General features: G+C 45.0%; 1 protein-coding gene across 6 annotated transcripts in view; it reads left to right on the forward strand.

Moving 5' to 3' along the window:
• Positions 1 to 14,301, forward strand: part of PPFIA1 (PTPRF interacting protein alpha 1) — a 102,488-nt gene that overhangs the window by 21,493 nt on the left and 66,694 nt on the right. Inside the window, exon 1 of one of the 6 annotated variants that reach the window (XM_072639415.1) lies at positions 12,018 to 12,172. The exons of the other annotated variants lie outside the window; for them this stretch is intronic. The gene's annotated coding sequence lies outside the window, so the exon portion shown is untranslated. Of the gene's footprint in view, positions 1 to 12,017; positions 12,173 to 14,301 lie in introns of those variants that run through there. 6 annotated transcript variants of the gene reach the window in all.

Consider the following 14,301-nt stretch of genomic DNA (forward strand, 5'->3'; position numbering starts at 1 on the left):
TGTGTAGTAGGAAGATTCCTTTCTAGATTGCCATGGGCTGCCTTTGTGAGCAATGAAACTAGAACTTGGAGGTACAGAGTGGATAAAAGGCTGGGTCCTGAGTCCGAGAAGACCTGGGTTCAACTCCTGCCTCAGACACTTCCTAGCTCATTGGTCCTGGGCAAGTCATGGAACCTCTCAGCCTAAGTTTCAGCATCTGTAAAATGGGGAGGATAAAAGCACTTCCATCCTAAGGTTATTGTGAGGATTGTTGTTCATTTTTGAAGAGGATGACATCACAGGATGATGTCTTGACTTGTGCATTAATTAGATTCAAGTGAGGCAATCATCACGGTGCACAAAGTCATCAGCCTCACTCTCTCAGAGTCATTGAAGTCCAATGACCTGACAAAAGTCAGTACAACAGGTGATGTCCCAGGATGCAGTCTATGACTTTGGTGTCTTTGCCTGACCAAGTTCTAAGCTTTCTACAGCGCCTGCTTCCACCCCCTTCATGGCTGTTGGAAAAGCTTTTCATCCATCCCTTCTCTGGGGAAGCCTTCACATGGTTAGGAGAGACACCCCTAACTCACCAATGGGTTGGATGCCCATCAGTGTTCCTCAATCTGGTTTAGCCAGAGGTTTGCCAGGGTGTGGTGGCTGTGCATGCCACAGCTTTTGTGAGGGTTAAAGTGCTTTGCAAACCTTAAATGCTACATCAATGTGTTAGCACAGAGGAAGAAGCTGTTTTTATGGAAGACCAGGGGAACCTAATTTATTATAAACACAGCAGTCATCCCACACTACACAACAACGAGCAGCCAAGAGAATTGTCGATGAGATGAAAATCTTCCAGAGGAAGAAAGTTTGAACCTAAATTCCAAAGTCTCCTTCTGTGTGATCTACAAGACAGTCTTATTTTTCTCCTATTTCTGTTTTATGAGGGGTAGTCTGAAGATGGCTTCATTCTGGTTATTCTCTAAAATCTTTCCTCCTCTTGAAACAACAACCTAGAAGCCCTAGGGTGGGGCCCAGGAAATGGAGATTGCAGTTGGGAAGCCTCTCTTCTTAAGTGCCCATCTTTCCTTTGCCTTGCTGATTTTAGAAGTCATGGTGTGGGTCTCCTGCTTTCTGCTTTTAGAAGTCTGTGCATCTCATTTCTGGGATCCACCTGGTTCCCATCCTGCTTTGACCAAGGAGAGAACATGGGCAGAAGTGGGATTGAGTTGAACTCACCTGACGTCTCTGAGAAAGGTCGAGCTCATCACACCTGTGTCTGATTCCATAATCAGAAATGTCTCCCTCTTCTAAGCAGAGTGGGGTAGGCCCTTCTCTCCACACCCAGGGCTTGGCCCCTTGGAGCTGCAGCCTTATGCTAAAGAAAACCTTTCTTCGTTCTCTCTGCCTTTCTAAACAGATTTCCCTAAAGCACTTGCATGTGCAGAAAGGATTAACTATATGGTGCACAATTGCGGTCAACAGAGCATGTTGACATAAAGCTGTAAGAAGGTACAGTATTATTCCAGGGCTCTTGCACTGCTGTGGAGTCATGGGCCAGTCCTCTGCTCGCTATACTTCTTAGTGTGGAAGGGAGGATTTTGCTGCCTGAAGGCATACATATGCTCTTTAATCATTCATACAACGAGTATTTATTAAACACTTAATGTGTACTAGATGCTAGGGGTACAATATCCCCTGCCCTTAGGGAGCTCATATTGAATTCATCAATACAGGTGACAAAGAACATTTCAGCAAAATCACTAAATTGTCTGAATATTAATATGACAGAGCTAGAAATGGAATCTCCCATATGCTTGTATGTGGGAAAACAGGTCATACTACACTAACTGAAGGACGGCTTAAAAGAAAGCTTTAATGGCTAATTGCTTTTGACATCTGAGTAACACAGAGATTTTGAAATGCTGTTGGAAAATGGAAAATGATCCTGATCTGCAGAGACCTGGAGATGGGAGATATAAATCTGAAACTTGCCTGTGAAACACAAAAGCCCGTGATAAGCTTGAGGCAGAGGCTGTGTCCTCATCATTGATCTAGAAAATGCATAGTAAGACTCTTATGAAGATTCTCTTCTCTAAGTCATGTGCTATTTATATTCTAACATCATTTTAATAGTAAATGCATTTCACTATTAAAGAATTGACATGTTTCCAGTTTTAATTATAAAGGTATAAATGAGTAATATTTGTATGCATTTTATTAAAACCTCTATAGGGCTAATAAATCAAGGTCACCAGGTGAACCCTTATTTGTGTTACTTAAACTTTGCACAGTAAAAGCAGTTTGCAATTATGGTCAGGCTGTATTTGTAACCTTGACCAGCCATCTTGTAGATATTCACATTTAGATAGATCTCAAAGGGATTAGGTAAGCTCCATTTTGAGGGGAAGGAAAGATGGGTCAGTTTAGGGTGGGCAGCGCTGAAGGCCACTAGAACCTGGAAATGCTGATGTAGCATGGTTTCTTATTTTTCTTTTATTCTTCAAACTCAACTGAATTCCTGCCTTTATGCTTTATCCTTAAGAGATATCATCAGCTCATGGTCTCAGTTGTTGCCCGATTAGCGATGACTCCCAGCTCTTTCTAGCTGCTCTGAATCTTTTCTTTGGAGCTCCAGTCTAGCTGCTTGCTGAACACACCCATTTGGACATCTCACTTGGACCTTTAACTCATTGTGTCCCAAACTGACCTCATCTTCCCTTCTGTAAACTCCTATTTTTTCATCCTTTCGAGGCTCATCATTTGACTTTTCTAGTTCCATACTCCTTTCATCCAGAGGCAACATTGTTGGTGGTTGGTGAAGATAGTCTGAATTTGGAGGTGGTGTGAAGGCCTGCAAAAGGTCTGGCATCTCTAAAAGTTCCAGAGCCTAAGATGATGAGACCTTGGGAATTGTACCATGTGGGAGGACAGGCTGACAAAGGACCTTGCAAGGTGGCCCTTTCTTGTCTTTGAAGATTCCTCCTCCCTTTTATTCTCCCATGGTTAGAGCTCCACATCATTTCCCACATTCTATCCAGACTCTCTCCTTCTCCTCACCCCCACCCCCAATCCTCCTCATCTCTTGTCTAAGACCTTTTTTTACTCTCATTCTTCTTGACCTCTCTGCAGCCTTGGATCCTCTGGATCACTCTCTCCTTCCGGAGCCTCTCATCTCTAGGTTTTTGGAACCTTCCCCTCTCCTGGTTCTCCTCTGTCTCTGCTCCTCCTTTGCTGGATTGCCCTCCGATCACACCCTCTAACTATACATGTTCCTTAGGGCTCTGTCCTGGTCCCTCTTCTCTTCTCCCTTCTTGACTGATAATCTCATCAGCTCCCATGGATTTAATGACCATCTGTCTCTATGATGCCCTAACCTCTGCCGACCTTCAGTCTTTCATCTCCAACTGCCTTTCAGACCTCAACCCAGATGTCTAGTAGACATCTTAAATTCAATATGTCCAAAATGGAACCCCTCACCTCTCTGTCCTCCTCCCAGCCCCTCAATCTCCCAACATAAAAATCATCCTGGACTCCTCACTCTTTCTCACGCCCCACATCCAATAAAGTGCCAAGATCCATTGATTTTCCCTCTGCAGCATCTCTCCCATCTGTCCCCTTCTCTCCTCTGACCTTGCCCTCACCCTGGTGACATGCTCTCATCACCTCACACTTGGACTCTTGGAAGAATTGCTAGAGGGTTCTGCCTGTCTCCTCCTTCCCTTCTCAAGTCCAACCTCCATTCAGCCACCAAAGGGATTATGTAAAGCACAGGTCTGATTGCCTCCAGGAGCAAATACAAAATGCTCTGTTTTTCATTCAAAGCCTTCTATAAGCTATTCCCTTCTCCCACCTTTCTGTCTTTTTATACCCTACCCTTCACCATGTACTCTTCTCTGCAGTGACACAGACCTCCTGGCTGTTCCCCAGGCCTGGAATGCTCTCCCTCTTCTGCTCACATTACAGACTTCTCTGACATCCTTTAAATCCCAGCTAAAATCTTGTTTTCCATAGGCTTCCTTTCCCAGTTTTCTCTTACATCTAGCACCTTCCTTCAGCTAATTCTTACCATTTATCTCATATAGAGCTTGTTTGTTCCTGTCATTTGTTTGCTTGTTGCTTCCGCCTTTGGATGGAGAGCTCGAGGCCAGGTTTTGGGCCTCTTTTTGTCCCTATCTATTCCTGGAACAAAACGCAGGATCCACTCTTGCAATGAGCTGGGTCACATTCACTCTTCGCCTCTTTACTTTTCTTCAAGGTTGAGGTCAGACCTCACCTCCTCCTTGAAGCCTTCCCTATTTCCCTCTGTTGTTTGTCCTTCATTTTCAAAGAGGACCAGTGATGTCACAGAGCGATGTCTTGACTGGTTCATGAATTGGGTTTGAGTGAGGCTGAGTTGCACAAAGGTATCAGCCTCATTGTCGTCGAAGTCCAGAGGTAGGATAAAAGTCAGGACACCTGATGGCCCAGGATGCAGTGGATATCCTTGTGTTTTAGATACCTGACCAAGCTATTAGTGTCCCACAATGCCTGCTTCCTCTCCCTTCGTTGTTCTCATCCACCTATTCCACTGGGGGAGGTGCTTGGTAGATACCCAGCTAATTCACTGTTGGGTTTGAGACCCATTGTTTACCCTCACCTGGTTTTGCCCGTCTGCCAAGACAGTTTTGCCAGGATGTGGCTGATAGATATGCTACAGCTTCTGGGAGTCACAGGGGAGAGTTGGGTGAAGGTGGACACCAAAGGTGGAGGAGCAGTCCTCCCACTGGAGGAGTTTGTCTACTCTGAACGTTTTATGCACGGTACGATAACACTGTCAGGGAGGGTAGAGAAAAGGAGGAAACTGAGTCAGAGATAGTAGGTGACTTGCCCAGGGTCCCATTTGTAGGAAATTGAGGCAGGCTGTGAACTTGAGTCCCTGCTCTGAATTCCAGAGTTTTCCCTCTTTATCCCATGTGTAGCTTGTTTGTATATATCTGTTTGCTTCTTGTCTCCACCATTAGGTTGGGAGCTCCCTGAGGGCAGGAACAGTCTTTTGTCTCTTTTTATATGCCCAGCACTTAGCACATTCAAAATAGATTTTTTTTTTTCACCAGAACTGATCTAGGCAGCAAGATTGATGGCAGGTGGACACCAAAGGTAGAGGAGCAGCCCTGAAAAGGGCTCATGTTCCCTTCTAGCAGGGGAATGAACACTGGGTCTGTGGACAAATGAAAAATGAAACAACTGCATGTGTCAGTCTCTTTTGAATCCTTGGAGGCCCCGGGAAAGGCACTAGGATCTGTTGCAAACCATGATCAGCAATTTCATGTCGTGTGATCTTGAATAAATCACTTGGCTGCTCTGCGACATCCATCCCATGAACCAGCAGCCTTGTGTCGATTTACAGACTGCCTGTCTCTTACACTTAATGGGAATGCTGTGGACATTTTGCTGAGATTTTGGCAAAGTGTTTGATGAAGTATCCTGTTTTATTCTTTTGGGGGAAATTGAGGGTTCCGGATTATATAATGTCATCCAGTGGATTCAGAACCTTGTGGATGGCTGGGCCTACAAAGTAGTTGCTAATGGTTCAGTGTCAATAGGAGGTCTCTGGTAGAGGGCCCCAGGGATCTCTGGTGGGCCCTCCTGTTAACTATTTTTGTTAGTAACTTGGATAGAGGCATAAAGGGTATGTTCAGCAAGCTGCAGATGAAGAAAGCTGGAAGGGAGAGCTAATACAGGGGAAGGCAGAGGCAGGAACCAAAATCGAACACTGAGAGGTACTTAATAAGCACTCCAGTGTGCCAAGTATTGTGCTAAGCCATGGGGCACAAAGAAAAAGCCCAACAGCTCTTGTCTTCTAGTACCTTATATTCCATTGTACCTGAAGAAGTGACATTCACTGTGGGGGCTAAGTCTAAAAAACCCGTTTTTCTGCTACAAGGTGGGAGGGGAACAGTTTAATGATAATATTAGGAATGATAGCTAACATTTCGTCCATAAGGTGTGTGTGTGCGCTCACGTATGCACCTGTATGCCTGTGTATGCCAGGTGCTTTACAGTTATTTCCTTTGATCTTCATAGCCACCTGGGAGCTAGGTGCTGTTATCACTTCTGTTTTATAGGAAACAGGCAAACAAGTGATGTGATTTGCCTAGGGTCACACAGCTAGCCTGTGTGATTCATATTTGAACTCAGGGCTTCCTAACTCCTCATTTCCCAACTCTATCCACTGCACCAGCCAGCTGCCAGTTAGTAATTTGGAAAAAGAGTGGGTTTGATTAGATTACTACAAGCTCAGTAGGCATCTGTGTTGTAAGATAGCAATTAGTCAACAAGTATGTGTGGAGGCCCTGGGATGTCCCCCCGGAACAGTAACTGACCTTCTAATTGTAAGACAAGTGCTTAGAGGTTTGTCTAGCGCCAAGAGTAGTTAAATGGAAGGAAGTTAAGGAGAGAGAGGACGTGAGGCTTCACTAGAAGCTGGGGCCTGCTCAGTGTCTGTGCGGTGGAGCATGCCACTGCCTGGCAGAGGTGGGGAGATGGGTGGGATGGACTATTGGACCCCAGGAACCAAAAGCTACATTGGCCTTTTTGAGGAGTGTAAGAGGGTGAAAAGGTAGGCTAGAAAGTACTTTAAGAGCAAAACAGGAATTTACATTAATCTTAGAGGATTTAATATAATCCAGGGAACTCCTGGAGTTCATTGATCAGAATGACAGCATCAGATCTGTGCTTAGGGAGCATCCCTTGGGCATCTAGATGTAAGACTGGACTAAGGATGAAAGACAAGGCCTTAGAATAATAGGAGGCTGATCTCCACCAGAGGCTTTGAGTACCAGCTAAGGTGGGTGCTGGGTGTGGGTTCAAGTGGGGGTCAGGTGCTGGAGATGTGGAGGAGGTAGGAACCACAAGGTTTGGCAGACAACCAGATCTGGTTGGGACTCCTTTAATGGGGTGAGGGGCCGTGTTTGGTGCTGCTGTGTTCTACTCTTGTCAGGCTTCATCCAGGAGCATTGAGCTCAGCCCTGGCCGTCTCAGTTTGAGGACATTGATCACCTGGTGAGGGTTCAGGACAGCCAGGATGGCCTGAAGGAACTAGACAGGAGAAGACTCTAGTAAGGTGTTTGCAGGAGGAATTAGGCCCATGGGGAAAGAAGTGGCAGATGGGCCCATCCAGGCTTATTAAAATTGTATTTTATTTTTATTTTCAGTTCTCAGTTCCCCCTTCCCCACCCATTGAGAATTGAAGAAATAGGAAACCTTGTACGATTCTGACCAACTTTGATTTGATGTTAGGAAAAACTTTCTAACCATTAGGAGCTCCCCAAAGTAGAATGGGATGACTGCTCCAGCAGATGATAGCGGATTGATGGTCTATTGTAGTGGGGATTCCTTTGGTGTATGGCTTGGGACCCTTCCAACTCTAGTTACTCTGACTGTCTGCCCTGCTTCTGAGTGACTCACTCTGCCGTAGTTTCAGTGACCCAGGTCACTCTCCAAGACCACTCAGTTATGGATAATTCTTCCTTATTTGCGTAGATGGAGGGAATTTTCATGATGGAAGTTCACTACACAAAGGAAATCACAAGTCATGTGTGTATGTAGCTTGTAGCTTCTGAATTGATGCAGCATTTTCCCTTTGTGATTGCATTTGAGCCTTGTAGCCCTCTGAAGTAGACCCCATAGCAATTATCCTCGTTTTGTAGATGAATGATCAGAGTAGTTAAGTGCGGTGCCTATGATCCTGCGATTAAGTCTCAGAGGGAGTGATTTTAACCTAGGTCCTTTAAAAGATTACTGATAGATTTTATTTTTACATTATCTGCATTTCCCACCATACACCTTCCTCTTCTCTTCCCAGGGAACCATCCCTTGTAGTAAACTTTCTTATTTCTGTTCCCGTCAGCCCTTTAAAACTGCCCCCCTCCAGTCTTCTGTTCAGTCTTCTTTTACTTCTCTCTCCTTTACCATCTTTGATTTGGTGATACTTGACCTCCTTACTGTGCCTTGAGGAAGGTGCTCCAGTTCTTGGCTTCCCTTATGCCTGCAGTGCTCTCCCTCCTCAGCTTCTCTGGTTTCCTTCAGATCTTAACCTTTCTTTATACCCCATACATCTAGTGCCTTCCCTCTGTGCAGGATTTCTACTTTTTCCTGTATAATAGATATAATATCTTACATATATATGTGTGTGTATATATATATATATATATATATATATATATATATATATATATATATGATAATAGGTAGTACATATGTAATGTATAATAACATAATAGCTTGTTTGTAGGTAATTGTTTTCATGTTCTCCCCCTCCCCCATCAGACTCTTGAGCTCCTTGGGAGCAGAACTGTCTCTTATTTTCCTTTGTGACCTCAGTGCTTAGCATAGTGACCGACACATAGTAGGTGCTTTTTGTTTGCTGCCTGCCTTCAGGTATAGCCTCCCTTCCTGCTTTTTCCTCTGACCCTATCCTGGTAATGCTGCTCCCCTTGTTTCCCTCCTGCCTCTTGGCTGACTGGCTATGGTGGGTGCATGGTTCCTTGCTCCCTGTCACCCCTTCCAGAGGTTCCTTCTGCCATCCTTACTCAGCACCCTCTGTCTTTGAGGTCCTTCCATCCAAATTGATTATCCATTCAACTTTTTTAACTCTTTCGTCCACCATCTCGCGGATGTTTTCCCCCTCTGCCCCCCTCCTGCCTTCATTTTCAGTGATTGCAGCACACACGCTGTTATTCCCTCCAACCCCCGCCTTCCTAGTTCTTCATTCTTACTTCCCATGGCCTCCTGCAGTCCACCCCAGCCACACAGATGCTCGGTGTCACCCACCAGGGTTCTGCTAACTCCCCTCTTGGAGGAAAAATGCCTTTCGTCGATCATCTTTTCTCTTTTCTTTTGCCTTAGCATCCCTGCTCTTCATCGAATCTTCATCGATGTGCTCGCCGTCTCTGTCCTGCTTGTCCCGCTCCTTCCCTGTCCAGACTTCTCTGTTAATTAGTGTAGTGGCACACGTGGATCCCTTTCCCCTTGTTCTTTTGCTGACTCCAGCCTTGGATTGCTCCCATCATCCCTTGCCTTTGCTCCTCATCACATGCCAGAGAGAACTACCGAACCTTGCTGATTGACTCCACTAACTGATTGTGTGATATAATCTTAATAGGGCCCTCTCTGTGGACAAGGCAAACTAGGCAAAACCCTAGTTCATCCCTCCTTAAGTCTCTCGTGGCTCTTCATTCCCCTCCCTAGCCCCTCACCTGAGGACCTTGCTTCATGCTTTGCAAAAAAAAAAAAAGAGACCATTTGCCAAGAGCTCCTCCTTCTCCCTGCCTCCTCCTCTTGCCCCATTGTCTCTTCCTCCCCCCACAGATGCTGTGGATCCCTTGTCCTGGCCTAGGCAAACCCCTCTCTGTGCATCAACCCCAGGTCAGGAACCTGTAAGTTACAGAGGGAGATTTCTCCCTTGAGGAAAAAAGCTAACACAGCTGAGTACACTTTTCTTGCTGCTTCCAGGCTCAGAACACTGTCCCTCCTCTCTCCTGCCTCTTAGATTCTGAGGCTTCCTGTGAGCCTGCAGCCCGGAGCTCCCTTGGCTCCAATGGCCCTTCAGCCTCCCAGATTACCTTCCCTCGCTTGGCTTTTCTCTTGTGTGTAGACTTTCTTTGCATGCGGTATTCTTCATTAGTGTGAGTTCTTCGAGGGCAGGTACCGTCGTTTTGCCTCTCTTTGTGTCCTTGTTGTGGTTGTTCAGTCATGTCTGACTCTTTGTGACCCATTTAGGGTTTTCTGTCTCCAGAGATGCTGGAGGGGTTGGCCATCTCCTTCTTCAGCTCATTTTACAGATGAGGAAACTGAGGCAAATTGGGGAAAGTGACTTGCCCAGGGTCACACAACTAGTGAGCATCTGATTTGAACTCAGGAAGATGAGTCTTCTTGACTCGAGGCCCAGCCTTGTCCTGCCCCCTGCACCATCCAGCCTCCTTTTGTAGCCTTCATACTCAGCCTAGCTCTTGATGAAATGGTTATTGACTAAGTGTTCTGGTTCCTACTTTTACAGATCCTTCTAGATGACCTGGCTCAGTTTTGTCTCTTGTCAAAGTGTTTTCCCCTCTGTTCCTTTCTTTTTAATGTAGATAGAACGCTTACTTTGTGGTATACGTTGTGCACAGGGCTGGAGAGGTACAAATAGGCACAAATTCCCTGCTCTCATGGAACTTGCTCTCTGGCTGGAGACACTTGCTCACTGTGTTCCCTGGGCAAGGCAGCTAACCTCAGTTTTACCTCAGTTTCCTAGTCTATAAAATGAGGATAATAACACTTTCCAGGGCTGTTGTGAGGCTGAAATGAGATAATGAGAGAGAGAGAGAGAGAGAGAGAGAGAGAGAGAGAGAGAGATTGATTCATGAGGTCAGAGGTCAAGGAGAAGTCACAGATGGCAGGATTATGGGGATTCAGTTCCTCAAGCAGCATGTCCTAGAAGCAGTGCCTGGGAAGGATTTCACGTGGATTGCTAACCAGCAGTTCTGTTAGCATCTCTGAATTGGTTTAAAAGCTGTGGAATTCCTGATACCCCTCTGGCCTCTTTTCTGGTGCAATTGCTCCAGAACAGAAAGGGGGACCACGTAGGACAGAAAGCCATTTTGTGTTTTTGTTTCATGAGCTGCGGCCTATGGAAAACTTCACCATTAAGTGATGAGTTTACTAGTTATGGGGCTCAGACTGATCCTAGCAGACCCTGCCCTCCTCTGGCAACGTACTTCAAACCAGAGCTCTCACCCCTCTTACATAGCCTTCTCGAACCTTGGTACATGGCCAGCGCATGTGGGGACCATTGAGGAGGACTTGGTGGAGTTGTTTAACCTTTGAACTGCTACGTTTTAGAACTGAGAGCTCTTCATCCTGATCTTTGGAGATGCTTTTAGGCCCTGCCAGTTCGAATGGGTGCTGTTTGCTTCCCGATAAATACCTTGTTGGCCTGTGTCTAGATGTGGGAATGAAATATTTTAAATGAAAAAGATGTTCATATTTTTGATGTGGCATCACGAGTGGCAATGAAAGCCCATATTCACTTTATGTGAATTATTAACAACAGTGTAAGTGCCCCGTGGAGGAGTTTATTTCCAGTTGTTCCTATGGATTCTTTGGTTCACTTGTTACCCATCATCAGCAGTACCACCAATAATGTCATTTGCTTCCAAACAACTTGAATTCAGAATTGACTTGATTGTTCACACCCTTGTAAATTGAGGGTTTGACTGTTAATTTCTTTGAAAGCACAGAGACAGTTGGAAGTCTTCGTGTTTTTACCCCCAGATCACTCCCTTTCCGTACTACCATATTTCTATCAAATTTAGCCCCATTCTTCCACATCTCCCATGTTGTCTTTGCCTCCTCACTCTTCCTTACCCCAAGTAGACAGTTAGCAGCCAGGTCTCGCCCCTTGGACCTCTTCCACATGCCTGATCTTTACCCTCCTCCCAGAGTCATTCATTGCCTTAGTTCTGGCCCTTGTCACTTGTCCCTGGATTATATCCAGAACCTTCCAATTAGCATCTCTGGCCCAAGTCCTTCCTTTAAACTAGACCCCCCCCAAATTTTCCTTTAACATCATATCTGACCCAGGTACTCTGGGGCTTTGTGTTCTTCTGGGGTCAGATGTAAACTCTCTTTTCTTATGTCTTTTGTTTAAATTCCCATTCCTACCCCTTCCCCCATAGCCTTTCACAACCTCCCCCCTTTCCAGCTTTGTTCTCTAGTGTTCTCTTTTCACACTCGGAGATCCAGCCCAAGTGACCTTTCTCTGTTCCTCCCCCATGACCTTCTTCTCTGAGACCTAGCACTGGCTCTTCTGTCAGGAGCAGTCTCTCTCTTTCTGATTCTCTTTCTTCCTTCAGGAAGCAGCTCCATGGCCACTTTCCACATGAAGCTTGCCTTCCCACACTACCTTTTGTTTGACTCGGTGGCGTTTCTTTGGATTTATTCTCCTTACATTCTTGTAGACTTATGCTTTTATGCTTTCCCACCCTTATGAGCAGGAATGATTTCCTTTGTCTCCCCAGAGCTAATGCAGGCTTGGGAGGTGTCTGCACTCTTTGATGGCTTTTCTCCCACTCTGGCCTGAATCCATCTCGGAGGACAGACCACAGCCAGGTATCCCAGTGTGTCTTCTCACGGGCGCTGCCAGTGTCTTTGGTGACCCTTTCTTAGCCCCACTGCAAGTATTCTTTTTCTATTTTTTCTAATTTTAAAATTCATTTTATTACGTATTTATCATCTATTTATTTAAATTTAAGTGTTTATTATTATTTATTTTTATTCTATAGAAGCATTTCTGTACACTACATAGAGACGTATTGCTGTATTGATCACTGTGTCTCTGTATTAATAATTTCCTTCCCATCGTTCCTCCCTGCCCTACATCTCATTTTTCCTCAGGTTTGGTCCAGGATGTTATCTGTAGTATCAGGGCAGCTCATGCCAGAAGGAAAGGGATGAGACTTTATTTTCTATTCTTGGTAGGATTGTTGTGTGTTGGAGTGTAATTTACCTCTCCTGTATCAGAGGCCAGCTACACCTGTTTTTGTACCTCTTGAGGTGGAGTCGTGGAGCAGAGACAGGCAGACTCCCTTGTAGGAACTGGAGCAAGAGACGGGGAGAAGACAAAGACTGTGGCTGGGCAGTGATTGGCCTGAATGTCCATATTCAGCAGCCAGCATTCTTTATTGGTTGGAAAAATGTGGATTGAAGGATCTCAAAGGAGGAGTGGTTCTTGACTGATAACGATAGAGGGGGAGCCTGAAAGTGGCAGTGGGGAGCAAGGAGGATTCTAGTTCCATGCCTCAACATTTCAGAGGAAAAAATGAAAATGCAGCCAGTTCTGGGAAGGGTAGCCAAGGGAAACTCTGTCATCAGGAGGAGCCAGGGCACAGTTTTACAAGAAGATGGAGAAAATGAAAAAGGAAAAAGGTTGATTTGAAAAGTAGTTTATTATCTGGAATAGGTATACTAGAGAGAGCACAGTGGAAGGTTTGGGTAGTTTTAGAGTGGGATGTTGAATGTGGGCCAGCTATATTCCCAGGGGAACAGGACCAAGTAGTGGTCACTGGGGGAATGAGAGCAGGGTTTTAAAAATGGCAACCTGGGCTAGGGAGGATATGGTGGGAGGGAAGTGTATTAATCGGTGAAAAAGGAATTCAGGCCAGGTCATCCATTGTCCATAGGGGTTTAGCCTCTGAAGGCTGTTCTGGGTCCTTTCTACCCCACAAAGGCTCCTGGGCAGACTTACCAATGGGAAAAAGGCCAGGCCTTTTCCAGAGAAGTTGCAAGTTGAGAAGGCCACAGGGGCAGTGGATATTGGTAGTGCTTAGATGTGCAGGGGGGAAGATCCTGCCAGGATGAGGAAGCCTCATTTGGAAGCTGGGAGCCAGGAACAGAGAAGGCAAAAGGAAGCATTTTGGTGATGAGGGAGAAAACAGTTTTGTTTCAAATACCTCATGGTCACTATTTTCTCTTAGACCCAGGGTACTTGGGCATCTGGCTCTGTGCAATGTTAAGCAACCTAGAAATGGAAGAGATCTAGCAAGTTTGGAAACGTTATTTTTGTATCTGTCTCACATGGCTCCATGAGAAATGGCACAGCTATCATTTTCAATGAGGAAGCCATGGCTAAATGTTTCTGCCAAGAAATTAGGAGCTAAATTGTCAGGCCCGTGTGAAGCTTGTTTCCTGAAATAAAACTCGAATGAGTCACACTATACTTGACTTTTTAGATAAAGCCTGTAGGAATAATCAGCTTTATAACTGAATTAGATTTTGAAATAGGAGTTCATTGCTCCTAGCAATATTTTTTTAATTGTAACCATTCTGTTTGATGAAATATTTTCAATCTTGAATTGCTTCTCAAATTTGACAAAAGCAATTTCATTTTGTTATACCATGCATGTTGCTGGATGACAGATTTTAAGTGTGACTAAGGTAAAACACCAACAGTTGTGCTAAGATGAGACTGAGAACTCTGGGAACTTTATTCACACATGGGCAAATGCAGGTTTTCTAGGTCTCCTTGGCTCTGGCCACTGAACCATGTCCCACAGAGACCCAGCTTTGGGAGTCTTAGCCTTCGGATGTTTCTCCAAACTTCCCTGTTTTGTTTCTGTTTTTACTTTTCTAATTGGATGAAGTCTGTTTTTAAGCGATGTTTCTTGACTAATGTTAAATTCAAATTTTACTTTCCCCAGAGCTAAAGTCATATATCCCAAGACATAGTTTTGGCTGTTCACTTTTTGTTTGAGAAGTGTTCCATAAGCTTAATGAGTATTTAAGAGCAGTAGACATTTAGAAAAC

This window comes from Notamacropus eugenii, chromosome 2, assembly GCF_028372415.1.
Source record: "Notamacropus eugenii isolate mMacEug1 chromosome 2, mMacEug1.pri_v2, whole genome shotgun sequence".
NCBI classification, from domain to species: Eukaryota; Metazoa; Chordata; class Mammalia; order Diprotodontia; family Macropodidae; genus Notamacropus; species Notamacropus eugenii.